This window comes from Schistocerca gregaria, chromosome 1 (genome assembly GCF_023897955.1).
Source record: "Schistocerca gregaria isolate iqSchGreg1 chromosome 1, iqSchGreg1.2, whole genome shotgun sequence".
NCBI lineage: Eukaryota > Metazoa > Arthropoda > Insecta > Orthoptera > Acrididae > Schistocerca > Schistocerca gregaria.
In genome coordinates this window covers 777,220,602-777,230,296 of record NC_064920.1, presented here as the reverse complement: position 1 = coordinate 777,230,296, position 9,695 = coordinate 777,220,602, and the positions used below count along the sequence as shown (strand labels likewise).

At 38.2% G+C, this 9,695-nt stretch overlaps 1 protein-coding gene across 3 annotated transcripts in view; it reads left to right on the top strand.

Moving 5' to 3' along the window:
• Positions 1-237: 237 nt before the first annotated feature.
• LOC126268660 (E3 ubiquitin-protein ligase CCNB1IP1-like) overlaps positions 238-9,695 on the top strand; it is a 259,062-nt gene continuing 249,604 nt past the window's right edge. For 2 of the 3 annotated variants that reach the window (XM_049973929.1, XM_049973928.1), the window contains exon 1: positions 268-350. The gene's annotated coding sequence lies outside the window, so the exon portion shown is untranslated. Of the gene's footprint in view, positions 351-9,695 lie in introns of all 3 variants that reach the window. The other variant, XM_049973927.1, reaches the window with a different exon arrangement.

Sequence of the window (9,695 nt, the reverse complement as noted above, 5' to 3'; positions counted from 1 at the left end):
ATATTGTGGGAACAAGATTAGAATAATTACAGCACGTGTAGAGTTATTCAGTCAATCATTCTTCCCGAGCTCCGTACGTGAATGGAACGGGAAGAATCCCTAATAACTGGTACAATGGGAGTACTCTCTGCCATGTGCTCCACGGCGGCTTGCAGAGTATAGCCTCAATCTATTATGTTAGACTCTGGGATAGCTGTAGATTTAGATACCATAGTTTATCGTAGACCTGCGAAGCTTATAAATTTCATCTTTGATTTTCAGTATGTAATTAGCAGCGCGAAGTTTGAAGATGTTTCTTGATTGTATTTGAAATGTTGTAGTTAGGAGCAATAAGAGTATATCTAAAGTCGGTAAGTGAACCGTATTCGTCGCTCTCTGTTATGAACACCTTTTCGGCTATGTGCTGAAGCTAGCAGAATTTCTTCCCCGCTTATAGTGCTTCAAGTGTTTTTTTTTAATTACTATTTGTAACACTCTAACTGCATTGCGAAAGATAACACAATAAACTAAAATACTGTTAATTTCGAATTGTTAGGATAGTAAGGAGAAATTGGCGAAAATTTTAATTCAGCTGGAAAAAACTTAAGTGCCTATAATATGTGTACAATTACTGGAAGTAACCCGGTGGCACCCTATACGTAAGCTATAAGATTCTTACTCCCCAAAGGACTAGTTTGTTTTATTGTGACAACGTCCACAAATAGCGGTATTTGCGGAAAATTATTGCTTGGGCCAGTCAGCAACAGTTACTAACCGGAAAAGAAGTTACATATCCTACATATTGTTAGATTATTGTCAGTGAAGAAAGCACTTGCGTTGTTGCTTGTTACACATTATGTCTCTCAAGTGACTCATTGAAGTTATGTTAAGATGATGCAGAATTAAATGACTATGACACTGTAACAATTGTCAAATAAAATGAAAGATCGCGTGTTATTGAGGGAATTTTTATGATATGTTGCTTCCTTGTAAAAGAAGTAGGAAATATTTGCAATACCCCCAATCTCCTGCCGAATAACTGAGTATCGCTCAATCAAGTTGAAAGAACTTACTAGATTGTAAAAGTCGTTTGCGTGGCTATGGTATGAAATTTGTAATTGGTTTATGTTGTGTATTTACTAAATTAGGTAATACTGCAATCATTGTCTGTCTGTATGGGATGTGGAGGCAAAGCTGAGCCCCCTTGATCTCTGCATCAAAGGGCGGTGCCTGTTTTGAATTTGTGATAAGAGCAATTCATTAATCTTAGACACTTTATCTATATCTCCTATCTACTCTTCTTTCTAATAAAATGTGGATCCTTCACAAATCACTGTGGTGGTTATCACTTGAGACAACTGTTTCATGTTTCAATGCTCTCCTGTATGCTTCTTTAGCTACCAAATCATCTCTTACATTTCGATGTCTTGCAGGTGGATGTTTGAACTGTGTACAACTTTGATTTGTTTCTTGGTTGTGGCAGTTCGATTTCAGTGCTTGGAGATTAAGTGGCTGTGTGTGTGTGTGTGTGTGTGTGTGTTTTTTTTCTAAATTTGATGAAGGACTTGGTCCGTTAGCTTAGTCCTTTTAGTTTTAGATATGCCCATTTACTGCTTAGTACTCCTCTATGTGACGAGTAGCATCTGTCAAGATGACTGATTCGGCTGCAGACCCAACAAGAATATTGTCAGTCTATTCTAAGACATATTCATTTCCAAATATGCCAAAGGTTGCTGTTAAAACCAAAAGAAAAACAAAGAAGGCATCTAATATTTTATACATAATCATGTCTGATATCTCTGACAATTAAGAATTCGCTGTTGTCTATCAAAACTAATTTAAAATTTTCTAATAATGAAATGAAAGTAACATATGTAATAGTCAGAACAGAAGATGGAAGAGCTGTCAAAAGATTTGTAATTTTTTTTATTTGTGTCAGAAGCATCCACAATATATAAAATAATGTACAATATTTACATGTTGTTTGTGGATACATTTACAAGATAATTATTTACACTTTTGCCGCCCAGAAGTTAGCGACCTCTATTGCATTTGGCGTTGCATGTAGCAGGTCTTCTGTTGTGCATGTTGCTGGACATAGGGTACACTGGAGCAGGTGGAAGGTCATCTGCATTGCTCCACACTCACAGAGTGGCGGCTCCTCTAGGAAACCCCATTTGGTCAGATTGCTCTTACATTTCGTGACACCCGAGCGTAGTCTGTTGAGGGATCTCCATGTACTCCAACTCTCTGTGTAATAAAAAAGAAGCAAATGACTATTCGTGTACACACACATGAAGCCTCATTAATACTTTATTCCAGATTGTAATAGGGAATCCAGTGTAGTTAGCAGGAAATAAAGAACTAGCAGAGGGAAGAATTCAATCAGTTTCATGCTATTACAACTTCTTTCATTGAAATCAGGAAAACAGTTAATTCATTTAAAAGCAGTAAATTCTCTTGGCACTGATAAAATTTTAAGCAAAATATTAAAAGCCTGTTGTCCTGATATATTTCTTGTACTTGGTCACATTAATTTCATACCAGTTTTGCAAGCTATCTTTGTAGACTAACAGAAGGTGTCATTAGATAACTATTTTTAAATAAATGAATCAGGACAGATAACAGTGGTTAACATATTTCACTATTAGCATTATTCACCAACATTTTGGGAAAAGGTAATGCATATAAGAGTGATTGAACATGTCTGTAGGAGGGAGAGTGTGAGTCACTCATGTGTTATGTGATCTGTGATATGTGATTTATTCATCTCATTACATACAATTTTCAAATCATTTGATTTGATGTACAGGAGACATGTCAGGGTTTACAAAAAGAAACTTTTTTCTCTTTTTTAAGAGAATTACGAAAGTTTACATTATATTTTCATTTCTAAGTTACAGCTACACAAGTACCTAAAATAAGACATGTAATTTATTAATTGTATTTATCCATCCATTGACAATAAATATTGTATGGATGTTGTCAAGGGTACATGTAAGCCATTTCAAAGAAATGGGACACAAACAATATATACGTAAAAAAGTACAAAACAAAATAATACAATGAAGTTAATAATAATACAATGAAATTAATATAGCTTATATGCATCCCTGCTTGTTATTTTAAATGCGTCGTCTATTTTTCATAAGGCTTTTGTTTTGTCCTCCTTAAACGGCAAGTCCTTATATACACAACACAGCTTAAGTATATATTTACATCACATAACAGCTGTCCTTTAAGTATGTAAATGTAATGAATGATTACATAATGATTGATTAGGTACAGGTAGAGTATTTTCCATTTTGCCTTTATAAATATCATCAGAAAAAATTTATTGGCCTACATAGTCATTTACAGAATAAAAACATTGTTCTACTAGAAATTTTTTAAATTCTGTTTTAAATTTGTTATCATCTTCTAACTGCCTGATGTTGACTGTCAACGCATTGTACAGTTTTGCACCGATATGGCTCACATGCATTTGTGTATTCGTTCTTTTTGTTCACTGAGTATGGAGTGCTGCACTATTACGGATATTGTAGTTATGAAAGTTGACATTTGTCTGAAAGTCTGCAATGTGGGTCCTGACATACAATACATATTTGTATATGTATAATGTTGGTATAGTAAGTATTCTAAGCTTTTTGAATATGGGTTTGCAGTGTGTCTGTGGATGACTGTGAGTTATTATTTGGATGGCCCTCTTCTGCAACAAAAAAATTTGTTTTAGGCGCCCTTTTGTGGAACCCCAAAATATTATTCCGTATGTGGCAAGAGATTGAAAATAGCCGAAATATGCCATTCTGGTACCCTCTGAGGTACAAACATTTGCAATAATTCTGAGGTCAAAACAGGCTGAATTAAGTTTCTGTGCAAGTTTTAGTACGTGGTCATTAAAATTTAAGTTTTCATCCACATGAATCCCCAGCAATGTTTTGGATGTCACTCTGTCTAAGGCTTTTTTCACCCCACACCAGATCGAGATTTACATATTGACATCTTTTCCCAAACTGCATGTAATTTGTTTTATTCACATTCAATGTCAACCTGTTTCCATTGAACCAAGAGTGGATCTAATTTAGTACTTTATTAGCAGTTGTTGGTAACAATTGGTTTGGTGCATTTATTATCACACTAGTATCATCTGCAAATATTATCGCTTTAGCTGCATCATCTGAGGTGTGAAAACCATTTATATAGACAAGAAACAATATGGGCCCTAGGGTGCAGCCTTGTGGTACTCCTATTTCTACATTTTTTTGCCTCTGATACTGAAATTATTTTCTGGTTGGAGTAAGTTGATGTCAGTCCTACAACCTGTGTTCTGTTTTTTAGGTATGATTCAAACAATTTTTTTCCTGTTCCATGTATACCCAACACTTCCAATTTTTCTAAAAGAATTTCCTGGTTCACAGTGTCAAAAGCATTGGAGAGGTCTAAATTTACTCCTACTACACTATGATCTTTTTCTAGATTTTTGATTATTTGTTCAGTGTAGCACCTTACTGCTGTTTTGGTATTTTTACGTGCTTGGTAGCCATGCTGATTTCTGTTTAGTAAATTATGGTCATTTAGATATTTGTTGATTCGGTGCTTCATCAGTTTTTCTAATATTTTTGAAAATGCTGGGAGTAGAGATATTGGGCGATAGTTTTTTACCTTACACTTGTCGCCGTTTTTAAATAATGGCTTCACTTTTAAAATTTTCAGCCTTTCTGGAAAAGCTCCTTCACTGAATGATAAATTGGCTTTGTGTGCAAAGGGCTTTGCGATTTGTGGTGCTGTCCTTGTTATAATTGACACAGGCACCTCATCTATGCCAGCCGACATTTTGGGTTTCAAGCTTTGTATCACTTTCAACAATTCACCGTCATTTGTTGGCTCTACCCTCATCCTACAAGCTGTTTTTGGATATTCTGGTTTTTCTTCGTTTGTAAATTTTAAGCTTAATGAAGTTGTTGCATTTATGGAATAATTGTTAATATAATTTGGCAAATCTTGTTTATTAATATTGTTTTTTTTTAATTTTTGAGGCTAATGTCCTGGTTTTCACAACTCTTCCCTGTTTTAGTCTTCACAATACCCCATATGGCTTTTGATAAACTATCATTACACATGAATTTTGCTTTAGCAATTTCTTTTCTATATACCCTCTTGTAATTCCTGACATATTCTATGAATTGTGGGTTTGTGGATGTTTTCATTTTAGAAATTAGTCTCTTTGGAGTTCCACAGGAAGTTTTGATGCCAGCTGTGATGCAAGAACTTGGTTTTGTATTGCCATGTGACCTAATTTTGACAGCTTTTTTGGAAAACACATTTCAAAATATCCCATGAAAATGGAAGAAAATGTGTTATATGCATCATTTGTATTTGTTTGGGATAGTACTTCTGCCCAAGCCTCATTAGTTTGCATATTTATGAATTCTACACAGTTTTATGTAGAAAATTTTCTTTTATGCATGAAGTGCGTTTTTTTCTCTTTCAGTGGCCTTGAAGGAATTTTGAGGACAAGAGCATTGTGGTCTGATAATCCCAAATCAGTATTTGTTACTTCAACTTCTGTGCGTCCTACATTTGAAAATATATTATCAATAAGACTGACTGTATTATTTGTTATTCTTGTGGGTGTGTGTATGTGTGGAAGCAGGTTGAAACTACATAACAGATTTAGGAACTGGTCTTTTAGCCTACTTTCACTCATAAGATTAATATTGAAGTCACCACACACAACTACAGTGGCTCTATCGTATGACTTTTCCCTGTATTTCATTCAACTGCACAGCTGCTGCTTCAAAATGATTTTCCACACTCAATGATTCAGCTTCACACCTTCTCTTATAGCTGTTACTTGGTTTGGTAAATATACATACACCTCCATTTTTGGTATTTATTCTACAGTATTGGCTTGCCAATTTAAACGGATGAATATTAATGCTACTTAGTTCAAAACTTCTGCACCAATGCTCCACAATGCACATGCAGTCAATATTTGCACTGTTCATAGCTACCTCAAGTTCTAGCGATTTATTTCTAAGACACTGAATGTTTAAGCTTAGAATCTGCAGATGATGGGGATGAGAACTGGTTACATTTGTATTTACATTTTGCGGTGTCATACTCCATTCCTTGCCCTCGCGAGGTACCAAAAATCCTCCAGGACAGGTTTTCTGCACTTTGTAGGTCGTTCACTGGGATATGGTGAGTTGCTTGCTGCTGCTGGTGTAGCTCCCGGTGTCATTGATGCTGTCATTTCTGTTGTTGTTGTTGATGATGATGAATACAATCCCTGTGTTCAGACTGTGAAGCGTCCTCAAGATACTGTCCTCATATACTGAATTCCAGAAAGTCCTTCCCCATTGAGCAAACCAGCTATCATTTCACTGATTATGTAATAAAATGTTTAAATAGGATTATTTAATCTACCAAGATTTTTTCGTAGCCTGTCCAAGGCGTTGCAAATCACATCATTATTTTGGAGAAAATTAATATATGTTGGTTTCAAAGTAGAATGAGTAAATAGTTCACTCTATATTTAACTAATATGGAGCAGAGAGTCATGTATTAGACTACCTAGGCAGTTTTTATGCAGCAGCATCATGTTACAGGGTATAAATTGCTGTGAAGTTTGATACTGGATCCACTCTTGTTCTTGCTATGAAAACATGACCTCTCATTACATGCTTATAAACCAGAAATTGTTCTCTTTGCAGAATATGAAAGTTTCATAATCAAGCCCAGAAGAGATCCACTAGTAGAAGAAATGATACATGAAATTCTTGTAAAATTGTTGTTTTATTGTCTGCAAGTGGTCAGTCACTTAATTTAGAAAAAATACTGTTAATTTCCTTACCAAGACAGGGTAGACCCTACATCATCAGTAACAGATTCTGCCATGAAAGCAAATATGTAACACTGAGTATTTAAAATTCCTGGATATGTGCATTGATTACAATTTCAATTGGAAATCACGTATCATAGTATTCTCAGTGATTATGTTCTGCTACATTTGTTTAGTGCTGACTGCCAATTTTGAAGATGAATGCATCAGCAAGTTAGCTTTATACATGCTAATAGTCCTTGGAGGAATACAAATAATTGAAGGAGTGAAAGTAACAATTGTGTATAGTTCAGGAATTGATTTGTTGATAGTCACATAAACAAGACTGAGGGTGTTGCCAGATTTCTGACAAATCCTTCTTCAGAGCTAATTGAGTGTATGTGCATGACTACATTGGCCCTGATAACAACATTGTGTTGGCACTGCAGCAAGACTGGGGTGTGGGGTTGTGTTGGGTAGAGAGTGACGTTAGAAGAAAGGAGGCAGGGAGTGGAAGGGAGGGTATACCTTCAGTATACTGGGCAAGGGATTGCTCATCAATGTAGATATGCAGTCCACTGGTGGCCAGACTATATGGGAAAGACTTTATAGTGTGGAATGGATGGGAGCTATTAAAATACATGCAGTGCAGATGGTTACTGAGCTTGAAATGGACAGAGGTTTGTTTAAAACCATTGGAGATGTGGAGGGCAATGTCCAGAACTGGGCTGGAAGAAACACGAGAAGCAGAGGGAAGGAATGAGGACAGTGTCTCTGTCCTGGGTCTGAACATTCCATCTATGAACCTCAACCTGCTGATGCTATGGATTTGTTTCTGTATCTTCTGCTCAAAGGAGAAGTAATTACTTGCAACACTGTAGCTTTGTATGTGTATAAAAGAATGAGATGGTGGGTTTGAAGTTGGTGGGATGTGGAGAGAGGTAGTGTTTGATGCCCCACAAATCCACCTTACACATGTTTCCTGAAATCCCTAACCTAACTGTCCTTGATGCTGCATTGTAGCTGGTTACTGTGTTCCCACGGAAAGAATATTGAGTTATCGACTGATGTTGACCAGCAACTCTAACCCATACCCTGCAGCATTGGTTCTCATATCAATGACACAAACCACCTCTTATACCATCTCTTGTCTATTCCGACCCAACACCATCTGGATCCTTACTTGTCATGTTTGATATTACCACACCATAAACAAACATCCCCAAATGCTGGTACCACTCACTACTTCACTTCCTAGTACCAGCGCCAGACACATCAAGCTGTTCCTTACACACCAGAGAAACAACATTTTTATGCATAACTATTACTCCTTTGATCAGTGACATGAAAACATATCCAAGCATGGCCCGAGCTACCTGCATGTGATGTTACTATGCCAAGCAGTTTATGGGCCATCTAGAAGAAACTTTCCTAGCCATACAAAGTTCAACCCCTTGTCTGGTGCAGGTTCATTGATGAAATCCTTGATCCAGGGCCAAGACACCCAGTTCATAAAACTTCTGTCATTATAAAGCCCACTGAGCATGAACAGTACCTCCATTTTAATTATTGGTATCCATTCCACACTAAAGTCTCCCCCATACAGGCTGGCCTCTAGTAACAAGCACATATGTAGTGATGAGTAGTCCCTTGCTCAGTATGCTGGAGATCTTACTGATGCGTTATCCTCCCCCCCCCCCCCCCCTCCCAAACAAGGCTGCAGACATTTCCCATGCCACATCCACACGTCCGCAATCCAATCACGATACCAAGCAACCATTGCAAATGAGCATCCTCCTTATCACCCAATATCACATGTGCAACAACTTTATCCATTGCCAGGGCTTTGATTATTTACTGTCATGCCCAGAAATGGGAGCATACTGCTTGTAATCATTTATCCTTCTTCAAAGTTGGATTCCACTGCTCACCCAATCTGCGGGATACTGTAGTTCATTCTCATGGCACACATACTCCCAATCCCTTGCCTACATGTAACGATGTGAAAGACACAAGTGCAGGACTTGTTCTATACACCTGTAGAGGCTTGAAAGATGACAGTGATTAAGTTTGTTAAAGGTAGGAATTCCGCAGTAATAAGTGAAGAATATTGGGAGCCAGAAGTCATATGTGCATTACATTCAGTTGCGCAATTCAGTGCTACGATACGGTGGTATAATTGTGTAGCTGGAGTGCAGAGTTCAGCACCACGAAGGAGAATGCCGTGTCAATGGCCAGCTCAGCGCACAACAGAAGATTTGACAAGAAGCAGTGTGCTGCATGCCAATGTGTTGACGTCAAGGGTAGTAACTGGATCAGTTATGCAAGTTGAGCAACACAGGAATATTCCACCAACGTACTGGGTAAGAAGAACAGCAGACAGTGGCAGAAAGCTGTGTTTAAGGACTGGCAACCAGCTTATCAACATTGCCCGTCATGAGAACTGGAGTGACACAGAACCTGTGTGCTGTCACTGGTTTGGAGTCGTCACTGTCATCACAATCATCATATAGTCACCACCGTAATGCAGATCGTCACCCAGGAGATGTCAGAGTGACGCCGCTGCCGTAACTATCATTGGACGCCTTTAACATGTAGGTGCCTGTGAGAGTCATCGCTTGGGGGGGTGCATCGTGTAATGCAGTGTTACCATTGCCCTTGGACATAGCCACCACGACCGCCGTGACCACAGCAGGAACTGGGGTTCCTGGCCCGCCGACGCCAGACAGCTGGCGCTGGGGAGGTCCATTGAGACAGGGCACTGACCTGTCCCCTGTCCCGATGCCACGACCAGCCTCCAGCACAACAGAGGTCCATGCCATGTGGTCCCAGCTGTGCTGCACTAAGTCACTGCATGGCCGGAGCGCCGCTGTCAAGCAGCAGATTCAAATTA